Here is a 14,864-nt window from a genome sequence, read left to right as displayed (position 1 = left end):
GCTTAGCACCCGGGTACGTGATTATCTCATGCACCACTATGCTAGGATCAATGCCGGGCATTTCTTCGTAGGACCATGCAAAGACGTCACGAAATTCGCGAAAAAGATTGGTATAGAGTCGAATCTCCTCTGGAGTACAAGTGACTCCAATGTGCAGATGTTCGACAATCCCTGGTTTCGCAGAGATGTCGATAGGCTGGGTTTGCGTGATGTTCGCCATATTTCCTTCAGAGGACACTTGATAAACTTGGATAGGTGTTTGAAGGGTTTCAAATGGGAGACAAGGAGCAAACTGCTCAAGACAAGTAAGCATATCCTAATGGGCAGGGAGAAACGAGGAACGATGGTGAGAATCATGCCAAGGAGGTTCCTTGGGAGACATAGTCTCAATAATGGCTTCGTCAGAAGGGAATATTTCTTTTAAAGGGTCCGAAGAAGTCTCATCTCCAAGCCATGAGGATGGAGCGAACGAGTCGGGAACCTTGCTCGAAGGAGCAGGTTCAGAAGAGGGAGCCGATGCAGCAATGATTTCGATGTAGTTGAGCTCGGCAGGACTCAACGGCATCTCATCGCCCCAAGATTCTACTTGATCAGTGGGAGGGAGGATCCACAGATCAGAACAAGTAGTAATCATATTGACGGAAGCGACGTTAGGAGGTGGGAGCGGAAAAACACCCATGAGGGCGGGATCTTTGAAAAGCCCGGCTCCCAGACTCTCAGATGATTTGGAGGTATGCTCCACAAAAGGGATGTTGCCTTCAGAAGAGGAAGCGAAGAATGACAGCTGGTCTATGGTAACAATCTTCCCTTGATGAGGGAAACGGATGATACGAAACAAAGATGAAGCTACAGCTTGCATCGCGTATATCCAGCTACGTCCGAGAAGGAGGTTGTAGGTAAGATTAGCATCAACAACTTCAACTTCCATCTCGACCATCTTCCCTTCCAAAGAGATGGGCAAACGTTGGAGTATACCATAAGGACGAGATGCTCTTCCATCAAAAGCTTCCAAGGTTGTGGGAGACTGGCTCAGCGTCGGAGAACCAATAGCTTTCCAACAGGCAACAGACATGATGCAAGTTGAAGCACCTTCATCAATGACTGTACGATGAATCGTTTTGGAATTAATAATAACCTGTATGAGGAATGCGATTTGGTGAGGCAGTCTCTGCGTATGGCATTCCAAGTCAAAAGTAATCAAATCCGAGTCGGCCGGGTCTATGCCACCGATAGCCGATAGCAAGGACTTCCTCTGAGAAGGGCAGCTCTGGAGAACTTCTAAAGCGGACATAGCCGACGGAGTCTGAGCTAAGTCCTCAACAATATTGTAGTGTTGTGCAGCACGAGCATTTGGGTTGTAAGAATATTTCCGGAGTACTCCTTTTGGAGGGGGTCGAATAGGTGTTTCAGTGTTAGGTCTCTCGATGTGGAGCGGGCCTGAACTAAACGGAGGAGCACTAGAGGGGACCTCAGGCTCTTTCCCGGCAGATGACGGATATTCTTTTGTTCGAGTACTGATGTGGACAGGTATCGTCCCAGCCATAAATACTTGGGAACCGAAGGAAGAGGGAGGTTGAGAAGGGTCAGCCACCATTTGAGTTTGTTGCAAGGGAAAGGGTTCTTTGAGCACCACAGGAGTCCCAGGTGCGCCTTTCAACAAACGACTAACTTCGGACCGCCTAGGGAAGTCTTTGGTATAGTGATCTTCATCACAGATAAGACAAGGATACTTGGGTTTGCGCTTGGCACCTTCCTTGGGTGGAGGTTTAGGGGAGTCCTGTTTAGGTTGATCTGGCTTATTCTTCCCTTTTCCTTTCTTCTTTCCTTTCGAGGCTTTGTCTGTCGTGGTGGACTGGACGACATTAACCTCGGAAGTGATATTCGAAGTGGGTGTAACCTGAGAAGTGTGTTCATTCGAAGCATTTGATTTTTGCTTCCCAGGGTTCGCGGAATTTTTCTTCGAGGATGAGTTAACAGAACCAATAATTCCATCAACAATTGGTTTTGGCGGGGCTTTGGATGTTCCTGGTCTCGAGGCATTAGGCAAATAATCATACAATGTACCAGAATGAATCCGCCTTGATGCGCGCCCCCCGATAAAGTCCTCATGAGCGACCCAACTTTGGAACCTGCCCTCATGGCATCGTGATCTTCAAGGCGAAGGTGCTTCAACCCTTCCAGCCCAAGTCACGGCGGGAGTGATAGTGGGTGGGATCAGGGACTTTGTCCCACCCCTCCCATGTAGTTCCATCCCTCCCATGTAGTTCCATCCACTTGTACAACCCCATCACCCATATGTGAGTCATTCGGTCAAGCAACTAATCTGTGCCTGCAACCATTAATATATCATTAGAATCTAGTTAAACATATATGGCAGATTCGAAGATCGACTTAGACTTTCAAAGATAAAGTAATATAAATTTTCATCAAACCAGGTGTCATCGACATGTCATATGCGAGTGCCTCTGATGGTTTCCTGCCATACTCAATAATAATCAGTAACAAGGTTTCTCAATGTTAGTCAATTATCATAATAGCATCATTAACAATTCCTGGTCATTCACATCATTGTCCATTGTAAGTATGAACTAAAGGAAGTAGGTAACATAGGGGACACATCCCTCATGGCTATCATCAATAATCATCAATGGAAACATACATATTCATTAAGCTATCAACATCGTAACATTGTAGAAATATAACTATCCATAAAATTTATCCTCATTATGCTTTTAGTAGAGCGCATACATATTCTTTATTACCCTCGTCATAATTTCAAATAGAGACCAACTTGACTATTTAATATTGCAATCATCAGAACGCTGATAGATAAGATACATAACCATTCATGCTACCATAATATCAATGGAAAGCATTCATAACATCACAACCATGAATATCTCAATCACTAATAATAGTGTCATGGGTCCAGATCCTCAATCTGAGGTCCTCGAAGAATAGAGTGTCTAAGGTAATGTCGTATTAGGGTCCGGAAACTAGAGTGGGCACTACATACACCCCCTCTTAACAATGGACTTCGTCTCGAAGTCCTTAGAACATAAAGGAAAAACGACGACACATATTCTAAGAATCCTTTCTGAAACTCTTGCTAACCTTCTGGTGGGCAGGTTAAAATTTTCCCAAGGTATCTATAACACGAATTCCGTTATAACTGAAGGACTATAACTGGGGAACATTGCAACCCACTTTTTGTATAAATGTACAAAACATACATTATAGATATTATTAAAAATTAATAGTTAAAGGAAGCGTCATACATAAACTTTTCCAACAAAATCATCATAATCAAAATCACAACTAATTAAAAAAACAATTAATAACACCCACCTTCCTTCAATTTACAAATTGACTAATTTAGAAGAAATCTCTCTAGTTTTATTCATTCAATCATGCAATTAAGATAGCAATAATTTTGTATTAACTCAAATTCATAGGGGATGCCTATGCCTTTTTCATAGGAGGAACTACCCACCTTAAGCTTGGACTTCAATATTTGTAATGGTCAATAATAATTGTGTTAATTATTGCTTGATATTTCACCTATGACGTAATCCACCTTTGTTTACCATGTTCTAAATCTTCAATTTTGTTAGGAACTACAATTAGTACTTTGAAAATAAACATATGCCACTGCTTGCTAGGGGGACCTAACAATGCCTACTACACCTTCTTAGAGACTTGATTTACCTTCATGATCCATGTTCTGAAAGTTCAATGTTGTACAACTACCATGCACTTTAAAATAAATGCACACCATTCCTTTCTAGCGGATACTTAATGGTACACACTATCTAGAGATAAAAGGATGTTAACTACATAGAACGTAATCATCACTTGCAATAAATGAGTAGTCCAAACCTTCATCCCTTCAAACCCAGCTACCCTACTTCCTTTCGCTAGGGTAAGTGAGTGAGGCTATCTGGGGCCTATCTTCATTTAATCCTACTGAATCTAATGATAAGGAGTGCAATATTGTTGCAATCTTTAAAGTTGTTGTGACTATTAAGTCTCTTAATTTCCTGGTGATGAGGAATGCATATTCTCGCAGTTTGGCCATCCAAGCTAATGGAAGACAAAGCATATAGCAAGCTTCACTAGTGACCAAAGATGGCAGGCAGACATCATTTACCAGTCTTTGCTTGATTCCAAGCAGAACTAAAAACTATATGGATTGAAGCCAAAGATATGCACAGAATGTAAAACAATAGAGAGAAACCCATGTCTAAATGATCATTGATTGTATCGAATGGCATTGGTAGAAGTATGGTGCTCCAGATAACCATAAACCAATACTATAGCTCTATTTCTGCATTACGAACTAGCAAAGAATCCAAAAAGTCATAAAGGAAAAGTTTTCTTGTTACATTACAAAACATTGAACAAAGAAGTCAATCAAATCAAACAAAGAGAAACTCAAACTCCCTGTGAGATTACAGGAAGAGAGCAGAGAAAGAACGACTAAGTTTGGCATCTAACATTCAAGGTGATGTAATTGAAAATTTGCTGCCTATGGTGGACAATTTTGAAAGAGCCAAAACACAGATTAAGATATAAATCATAAATATTACAATGTATAATATTATCATGATTGTAATATGCTCCTATGTTGCTTCTTGTTGTTCTGGTCCATTTTCAATTGTTCTAATTGGAATTAGTCTCAGTTAATCCTTTACCATTGATAAACAATAAGACCTATTTAGACATTGCATGTACATAATCACTCTTTGCTGGATCATTCTTGGTTGTTGGATAAAATAAATCTTAAATAAGGCTGAACACTTGGAATCAAACTTCGTCTACCAGCAGGGGTTTATTCCATTATAAATTTGATAAATTCTTTATAGAAGAATAATATAGTTCTATTACTACTATTATGATTTAAGTTTTTAGATTACTTTTTATTGTATCAATTTATAGGGAACCAAAATGAGCAAGCTAAACATCAAGAGAAAAATCACAATAAGTCAAGAAAGTTGAATACTTAATAGAAACTAAAATAATTAGAATTACACTGTAAATTTTTATCGGAAATTTTATTTCAATTAAAAATAATACCTTCAATATATCTTACTTAAATTCTCCATGGCAAAACAACCTGCTCGAAAACGTTAAAATATCAAATAATTTACAGACCAAAATACTCGACCAACCGCACAGAATCCATAAAATTGTAAATGCAATTGAAATGGAAAATCGTTGCAAAGAAAATTGCAATACAAATATCGAAGAAAGATATTTTAAATATTCTAGATTTACCCAATTTTAATGAATGGAAAATGTCGAATGTATATGATTACATGTTCCATGTTTTAATGAATGGAAAAGGCTTCTGAATATTCTTCCACAACTTTATTTTTATTTGCCAGTAAAGCAGAGAAACAATATATGTAGGAATTAACCAAGAGTTCTACGACGCCATATAACTGGTAAACCCAGAATACAAAGAGATATATGTTCAAGAATTCCTTAAAAAGAAAGCCAGTAAGATGGCTAATGTCAGGCAATTGGAAAATTGAATTGAAAAATATAGAAACTGTTTAAGATATGCCTTGAACCCCTGTTATTTTCTTAAACTGTTTAAGATATGCCTTAAACTTTTTTTTCAAATATTTTTATAATGCTTATTATTACTTTTATGAATCCTTGTAAGAAAATAGTTTAGCAATGTAGGCACGAAAACAATTTAGAAATGAAGGAGTCGTCAATCCTATCATTCCAATTTACTTTACAGATTGGCTTCCATTAGACGTTAATAATGCTCCTAATTTGCCTGGAGTATTTATAAACAGTTCGTAGAAATCATGAAAGGATTTAATGTTAATGTGGTCAATACTGTTGGAAAACCATTTGATCCCATGCTACACGAAGCAATTATGCGTGAGGAAGAAGACTGTCACTGACTACCATTTTTATGTACAAATATCTCACTTTAAGTTATGACAAATACAATCACCTCCCTCGAAATTAATGACTGCCAGATCTACCAACTTCTTACCCTCATTGGGCCCTAAAGCACTGAACGTTTTTCTCCAGTTGTCCAAAACAAATTTGCATAGATCTTGAGCATTGAGTCAAATCAAACACTTAACAAACAAAGCTAGACAACGCTTTGTTGTAAATAACGAATTCATAATGTTCTCTCTTCTCAGAAAACGTGTTGAATGTCATGTGCTAGACCATGGAAGTAAAGCTATAACCTTGTCCTCCAAACCTATTGGAGTTCATCGACAAGAACATCCTTAAAAACAAAACCATGTGAGCAAAAGCGAGAAGGATTTAAAGCAGAACAAAACCGTTTTTAATGTCTAAGGGTAGATGAATGCAGCATATATTCAGATGCCCTCAAAATTCTGGAAGGCTCACCAATTCAAAAGTCACCTCAAGTTCACAAAGCACAATGTGCAAAGTTTATATGAAATTCTCGAGATCATCTAGGACAAATATACTGAAACAAATAATGAGGAATGAACCACAATTCAGACTACCACAATTTAGACTAAATATATATTTTTTATCACTATTAAATAATAATAATAATAATACCAAATCTACTCAACTCACAGAAATTACAATTCTTTTTTTTTTTCAAAAATAAAAATGTGAGGCTGAATATAAGTGTGAAAGTAATTAATTTTTTTTTTTCACTATTAAAAAAAACGCAGGGATTTCTCCTCAATTTCGTAGGTATTTACCTTCAAATTCTCTTCCATATGTAGATATTTTCAAATTCTCTTCTATATGTAGATAGTTCCCAGAATCTAATTCCGAAAAACAAAACGCACCTCCAATAAATTTGTATATTGTTCTTATTTTTCTCATTATTAAATTGCCTTAATTCCCTTATAGATATAGAGGTATTTTGTCTATCTTAAAATATAGATCTCATAATATCATATAGCATTTATCAGTGTACATAAAGTATAAACAAAAAAACTAAAATGTATTTTCAGAGAAATGGATGCTTCCAGCGCTGCAAAATAAAATTTGCCAGTGTCTTTTGCTATCCCCTTTTTGAAAAAGATCAACTACCTGATTTTGTTCCATATATATGCTCAAAGGTTATAGACTGCAAGGAACTCCCGAGGTTGTGAATACAAGCAATCCAATTTTATAGAATAAAAGGATTAAAATGACCTCTCTTTGGGATAATTTATTCCGCTAAGAGATAATTTAATAGCTAAAAAGACCCTTTGAGAAAATTGAGAAAAAGTTATTTATTTGGCATAATTTATTCAGCAAAGATACTCCTGAGATAATTGAGAGAATTTATGTAGCAAAGAGACTCTCGAGATAATTTATGCAGGCTAAGAGACCGTTGAGAAATGGAAACTTTGAGAAAGAGACTCTCGAAATAATTTATGCAGCAAAGAGACAGTTGAAAAATGGAGTACTTAATAAGCAAAGACACTACTTGGGATAAGTTATTCAGCAAAGAGACTGAACTGCTCATGGTATAATTAACCTAGCCATGAGACTATTTGAGGGGATTTGTTAGCAAAAAGACGGTCGAGATAATTTATTCTACAAAGAGGAAGCGAAGAGACTGTCGAGGTAATTTATTCAACAAAAAGCAATTTGCGAAATGGAATATTTTATTGAGCAAGGAGAATACTTGGGATAACTTACTCAGCAAAAAGACTAACTGCTCATGGAGTACTTCATCCAGCAGAGGGACTATTTGGGCTAAGTCATTCAGAAATTAGACTATTGAGAAAATTCTATTTGAGATAAGTCATTTAGCAAAGAGACAGTTGAGAAATGGAACACTGGATGGGATAGGTTATTTAGCAAAGAGACTGCGCGGATTATTAGGGACAACACCGAATTATGGAAATTGCTGATTCCTGAAATCTCGCATCAAGTTCTGGATATTGTCAATTGTCAGTTGTAATATTAATAAGGCGAGTCCAACTGCAGTTGAGAACGGACAGAATCAAAATTGTTGCTGAGTTCCTCCATGAATCGTTCTGTCTCGCTCAAATAGAAACATCTTAATGCTTCGGGACTATTGCTTCTGGTGAACAGGTGTTCTTAGCTACAGATTCAACACGCCCATTTGACCAATTCATTGTTCATATCAAATTAGATTCATCTAAAGAAACATTTGATCCTGCGGAATATATATATTATTTGGAAAAGGGTGATCAATCAAATCCTGGTTGTGACGCAGAGACATGCGATGTCGAGAATTGGTTTCACTATCTCCTGAGTGAAATGGATTGGACCAATTAGCCGCTTCATCAGTCGTTGGATGGATTCATGCTTCGTTTGTTCCTACTTCATTCGAGGGTTTGTGTCACCAATTACTTATGACAGACTCACTGGATCAAATCAATAAACACCAGTCTTATCTATATACGTAATAACTGACATCACCGAGTTCATATTCGGGGATTTGCTACTACCAACATGTTCGAATCCATTTTAGTGCTTATCCCCCACGACCAAATCAATATTATAGTGCGTAACTCGAATGAAGCACATCTCGATCAGTGAATCTGAGAGAAAGGATTGACTAGGGATCTGAGTAAATGGAATCACAAGAACCGAATCTTCTTTCCATCGTGTTTAGTACTTCTTAGACGGGTCTCGATTCAGCCGCAGGAAACCTTAAGGGATATGGGGGAAGCAACTAATAGATTAACCTCGTTCCATTAAGCAACTCGACCTAGTAAGATAAGAGGTGCAATATCATCACTGGATATTGATTGGTCGGAGCTGCTGTCCACTCGCTACCAACCAGAGTCGAAGCTTCCATTGCATCGGGATTACCGATCCCATTTTGACGTGGGCTCAGCAACTTCAGATAGCTTACCTTGTCACAATCCATGTAAGCGTGCTTTGACCTGTTTGATCACTGTTCATAATCCACGATAATGTGGGGCCTTGTTCACCTGGCCAGCAACCGATTAAACTATCCATTTTCCTTGCCCCCCGGCCCCTCCTTTTTCTCCTCTGGCGGCTTCGCACCTTAATTCTAGGGTCAATACAAAGAGAATCTTCTTATTACCCTGCTTTCTAATGCTTCCTAGATTATGATACTCGATGCACCAGGCTATACTTGACCCCCTGCTCATGGCCCTGGATCAATTGCTTAAGCTGCTGTTTAAACTGGCTCAGATGCTGCTATTGGATGGCCCGGGCATGGATATGAATTTGCGCCTGGAACTATATATGTTACTGGTGCATCTGGATTTCGATCTGAATAAAGTATCGGACCTATTTTAAGACAGAAGGCGTAACGTATTGATCGAACGTTTAATGAATTAAACCTGATGATTAGATCCGAACTTCCTGGATTAATTGGAGTAGCCCAGTATTAATGGTAAAATAAGAGCTCTATAGGGCTCATTCCTCTCAATGGGTATGGAGATCTTTCTAAGAACTGCTATAAGCTGATACGGAAGTGCTTCCTTCTCGATACAAGTTCTCATGCAAGGTGTTCTATCAGCGCAGATTGAAGGGAGCGTATACCGAGTTGGTGTGGTTTTTGACCTTATTCAGACTATATACATTAAATAGTTTATGTATCTTATCTATTGGTGTTCAGTGTAAGGACCAGATTCAGACTTTTTTTTTTTGAAACTTGAGTAATTTGATTTTAGAAAAATACCCACATATAGCAAACAAAGCTAGTCATGCATGCATGGGCCCATAGGCCTCAAGGGTTCAACTTGTGCTCTGATACCAAGTGTAAGGACCATATCCAGACTGTATACATTTTTTTTTTTTTTTTTACAGCAAATACAACCAGAAAAGAAACACATTGAATCTCAAATTCATTTAACTCACACATTCCTGCCACTCATTCAGGAAACATATCATAACGTTTTCATACTTTTAACTAAGATCAATAGTAATGAAATACATATGTACTGTTCACCAGAGGCGAGACTCCACTTGCTCTGCTGTCGCTAGTATTCCCTTGTCGCTGGTCACCTCCGCGAGTGAATGATGACGCACTTGATCCGAATGCGAAGACCCACTGGTTAACCTCCCAACCTACTCCTTGGGTACTCTTCTTCCCCGCAGACCCCCGAGCTGCAATGGGGTTGTACAATGGAGACAAGCACTAGCTAGTAGAGGAGAGCACACCTTGGCTCAAGAGTCCCCTCTCTAAATCCTCTACCTCACCAAACTCACTATAGCTTCGTAATCACTACTCTGACAACATCTCATCCATCCAACAATAGGGTTCCCAAAAATCCCTTCTTCCATGGCTTGCCCCTTCTTTTATAGGAGTCCTCATAGGTGACACTTGTCATGTCATGCATAATTAATTATTTTTTTTATAATTCAATAGCTTGATTATTCACCCACCCATGTGTCATTCTCATATCAAGGGTCTCCCAAAATTATTTACTTAAATTTTTATTTAAAACTAATATTTTCCTCACCTCAACAAGATTCCTATTTCTTCTCCTAGTTGTCTCTTTATTCCCCCCTTTTATTCCTTAATTTGTGTTCATTACTTGAAGTCAATTAATGAGTCAAGATTTGATCCCCAATCTACTCCCTAATTTAACTCAGGTTATCTCCTAGATGGATATTCTTATGTTGGTTGTTCACACATGGAGCTTCTCTACATTTCTCTAAATTTAATTTATTATTCTCATTTTAATTCACCTTCCCCTTTTCTTAATTATGTTTAAATTAGTTTAGGATTAATCTTTATCCTTACCATTATGTTTGTCTTTCCCCTTTTTCCTAATTAAACCACATAATCTTCCTAGTATTTTCCAAAATGGGAAGGGTAGAGTTTTTAGGGTACTCTATTTTAATTCTTCCTATGATCCTCCTTATTCCAAGTTTTATTTTTGATTTAATTACATTGGTTTCTAATCATCATTTACCCTTGATGTAAATTTACCTAGTTTTCATTCCTTGCTTATATTTATTTATTATTATTTATTTTTAATGATTCCAAGGATGCCAAGTTTGGTTGTGCCCTTCAAGAACTTCCCTAGAAGTTCCAAGGGTGCCACACCTAATAGCTTATTTGTGATGTCAAGGGTGCCCGTTTGGTTGTGCCCTTCAAGAACTTCCCTAGAAGTTCCAAGGGTGCCACACCTAATAGTTTATTTGTGATGCCAAGGGTGCCAAGTTGGTCGTGCCCTTCAAGAAATTCCCCTGAAGTTCCAAGGGTGCCACACCACTTGTCCTTCAAGCATCCAGTGATTACGAGGGGAAAATATAGTGCAACGTCATAGACCACTATCATCTCTTATGTTGCCTGTTATAGTGAGACTAATGGTGTCGGGGATCAAGGAATCCGCCTTGATGCGCGCCCCCCGGTAAAGTCCTCATGAGCGACCCAACTTTGGGACCTGCCCTCATGGCATCGTGATCTTCAAGGCGAAGGTGCTTCAACCCTTCCAGCCCAAGTCACAGCGGGAGTGCTAGTGGGTGGGATCAGGGACTCTGTCCCACCCCTCCCATGTAGTTCCATCCACTTGTACAACCCCATCACCCATATGTGAGTCATTCGGTCAAGCAACTAATCTGTGCTTGCAACCATTAATATATCATCAGAATCTAGTTAAACATATATGGCAGATTCCAAGATCGACTTAGACTTTCAAAGATAAAGTAATATAAATTTTCATCAAACCAGGTGTCATCGACATGTCATATGCGAGTGCCTCTGATGGTTTCCTGCCATACTCAATAATCATCAATAACAAGGTTTCTCAATGTTAGTCAATTATCATAATAACATCATTAACAATTCCTGGTCATTCACATCATTGTCCATTGTAAGTCTGAACTAAAGGAAGTAGGTAACATAGGGGACACATCCCTCATGGCTATCATCAATAATCATCAATGGAAACATACATATTCATTAAGCTATCAACATCGTAACATCGTAGAAATATACCTATCCATAAAATTTATCCTCATTATGCTTTTAGTAGAGCGCATACATATTCTTTACTACCCTCGTCATAATTTCAAATAGAGACCAACTTGACTATTTAATATTGCAATCATCAGAATGCTGATAGATAAGATACATAACCATTCATGCTACCATAATATCAATGGAAAGCATTCATAACATCACAACCATGAATATCTCAATCGCTAATAATAGTGTCATGGGTCAAGATCCTCAATCTGAGGTCCTCGAAGAATAGAGTGTCTAAGGTAATGTCGTATTAGGGTCAGGAAACTAGAGTGGGCACTACAGTTGAAGTCAGCGTAGGTACCTCAAGGCAACTAGATATACCATTTCGCGACATCAACTACAAGATTTCTTTGAAAGTCAAAGACGAATAGAATCATCGACATACGAATTGGAGGAGCACCATAGGTGATATGCCATCACATGGGCTTGCGGGTCCTCCTTAGACTTTCCCTTGAATTTGGGGCAATCGCTTGGAATTTTCGTTGGAACTGGAGGCCAGTAAGGCAAATGAAGAATGGGATCATTCGTGAGCCTTGAGACATCGGGCAGCTCCAACATAGCCAAGAAAGGCAATTGCGTATTGAACGGCATATAGGGTCTTTGAGGAGACCCAAATTGCGGATTCCATCCTTGCTGGTAAGGATTTTGGCCCCACAATGGAGGATTTTGTCCATAGGGGACCTGATTTTGTCCCCACTAAGGATTACCTTGACCATAAGGTGGATTTGGTCTAAGGTAGACTTGATGTTGTCCTACCATAGGCCACTTGTAAGGATTGTACATGGCATATGAGTTATAAGGTTGTTGAATCTGTTGATACTAGAAGTAAGGAGATTTACCCTGTTGCTGCAGGGGTTGACTTTGGGCTTGCAAGGGCTGACCTTGTTGATACGCATATAAAGCTTGCTACTGCCAAGGTTGACCTTGTTGCTGCAAAGGCTGGCCTTGCTATTGTAAAGGTTGACCTTGCTGTTGTAAAGGTTGGCCTTGCGAGGACAAAGGTTAGGTGGATTGCTGAACAAATTGAGTTTGCGGGTGTAAAGGTTGCTGAGACTGTGGCAAAGGTTGCCTCTGTTGCTGTAACAACTGCCCTTGCTACTGCAATGTCTGCCCTTGTTGCTGCAATGGTTTCCCTTGCTGCTGCAAAGGTTTCCCTTGTTGCTGCTGGATAGTTCCTTGGGATATACCCTGTGGGTATTGATAATTCCCGAATTGGATTTGACCATACCCACCAGGAATAGCGGGTTGACCATAAGCTCCTACTTGAGGAATGTAAGACGTATTAACCAAGGCTTGCAAACCATATGGGACATAAGCCTGTTGGAGTGGAACCTAAGCCATATAAGGTTGTTGATATGGGATGTTACCTAACCCAGATGGACCAACAAGGTTAGGAATACCACCATAATAAGGTTGATTAGCTCCAACCATGTAAGTTTGGAATTCACTCACATGGGTTTCGCCAGACACAAGACGAGTATTCGCATCTTGCCCCCCAGTCGGTGGCACATTTTGTCCACTTGATGGAGGGGTAGAGGAACTTACCGAAACCTAACCTGAAAGAGTCGGTTGAACCGAAAGAGTCGGTTGAAACGACGAGATAGGTTGTGACGGAATTGTAGGTTGAACCAGAACTGACGTGACATCAGTTTGTACAGAAGTTCGAGAGGTCGCGTTTTGAATGAACGAACCAGATGTAGGCATAGCATTTGAAGACCAAATGGGATTCTGATATAATGATGAAGCACTAGGAGTACCTGAAACTAACTGAGCTAAGGTTATATAACCAGAAGGCAACAGGGGTCCACTAGTTTTAGGGAAAGTGAGAGACGAGATTCTTCCTGTATAAGGAAAGTCTTCTGGACGAAATTCATATCCTTGCTCATCATCAATATGAGGAGTATGGGTAGCACAAACTTCCGAATGACCTGGAGAAGAGGTTGGGATTTCACTTTCTGACTCCATGGATGGAAACAACTAGTGACAAGGAACCTGAGATGTGCGAGGAGATAACTCCAAATGAATACCATGCCGATTGTAAGGACTATAAGGACGTTGAGGAAATATCACAACATAATCGAATAATGATTTCGACGAATAAACAACAAGCCTCTGCACACTTTCAAGAGTCTGCGGACTCTCAGGGGTCTGAATAGGATTATCAGAGGTACCAGGATCAAAATCTTGAGATGACCAGGAATCTGATGGAGGTAGACGAGAAGACAAGGGTTGGATGCTTGGAATAATCCCAAGTTCAAAACCTTGATCCTGAAGTGAGTGAGGAAGCTCCGGATGAACTCCTTGGGAGTACCCTAAAGTATCAGACAATGAAGGGGAACTATGAGATGAACCCAATGGTTCAACCATGATGACTTCCTCTCAAAAGCAAAAAAGGAAAGGAGATTTGTTAAGGGCTTTTTAACAATCTTAAAATTAACAGGGAATTACTCAATATTGGTCCAAGAAGCAACTGTTTGGGTTCGACATCTTTATTTGTGGGCAATTATTTTTAGAAACAAAAACTTTGCCTTTTCATTTTCATTTTTTAAGAGTTGAGAAAAGGACGAAAAAGGTGACTCTAGTCGCTTTCGATGGTTTAGCGAGCTTGAAAGGACAAGTTTCTCGATGATCTTTTCAAATTTAAAGAGTCAGAAAAGATCGAAATGACTACTCAGGTGAATCTAGGTAAAAGGAGTACCAAGTAACCGTGAACTGCAATATACACCTCAACAAATAAATTTACCAAGGACTTGACGTACGTGCAGGCAATCTCCCCGAATGATGTGTTTGGTGTATCACGTTTACAAGGCGGCAGACTCGGCTTCCTATGGATAAAGGTTTGCAACCTATAGGGGTCTCCCTTTATATACGCAATGGTACGGGGAGCACAAGTCTGTGCTAGCGTTGTCTAATGCCGAAGCGAACAACAACT

This window comes from Pinus tabuliformis, chromosome 8, assembly GCF_031772625.1.
Source record: "Pinus tabuliformis cultivar Carrire ecotype Pingquan chromosome 8, CPIR1, whole genome shotgun sequence".
Taxonomy (NCBI): Eukaryota; Viridiplantae; Streptophyta; class Pinopsida; order Pinales; family Pinaceae; genus Pinus; species Pinus tabuliformis.
This window is presented reverse-complemented; position numbering follows the sequence as displayed.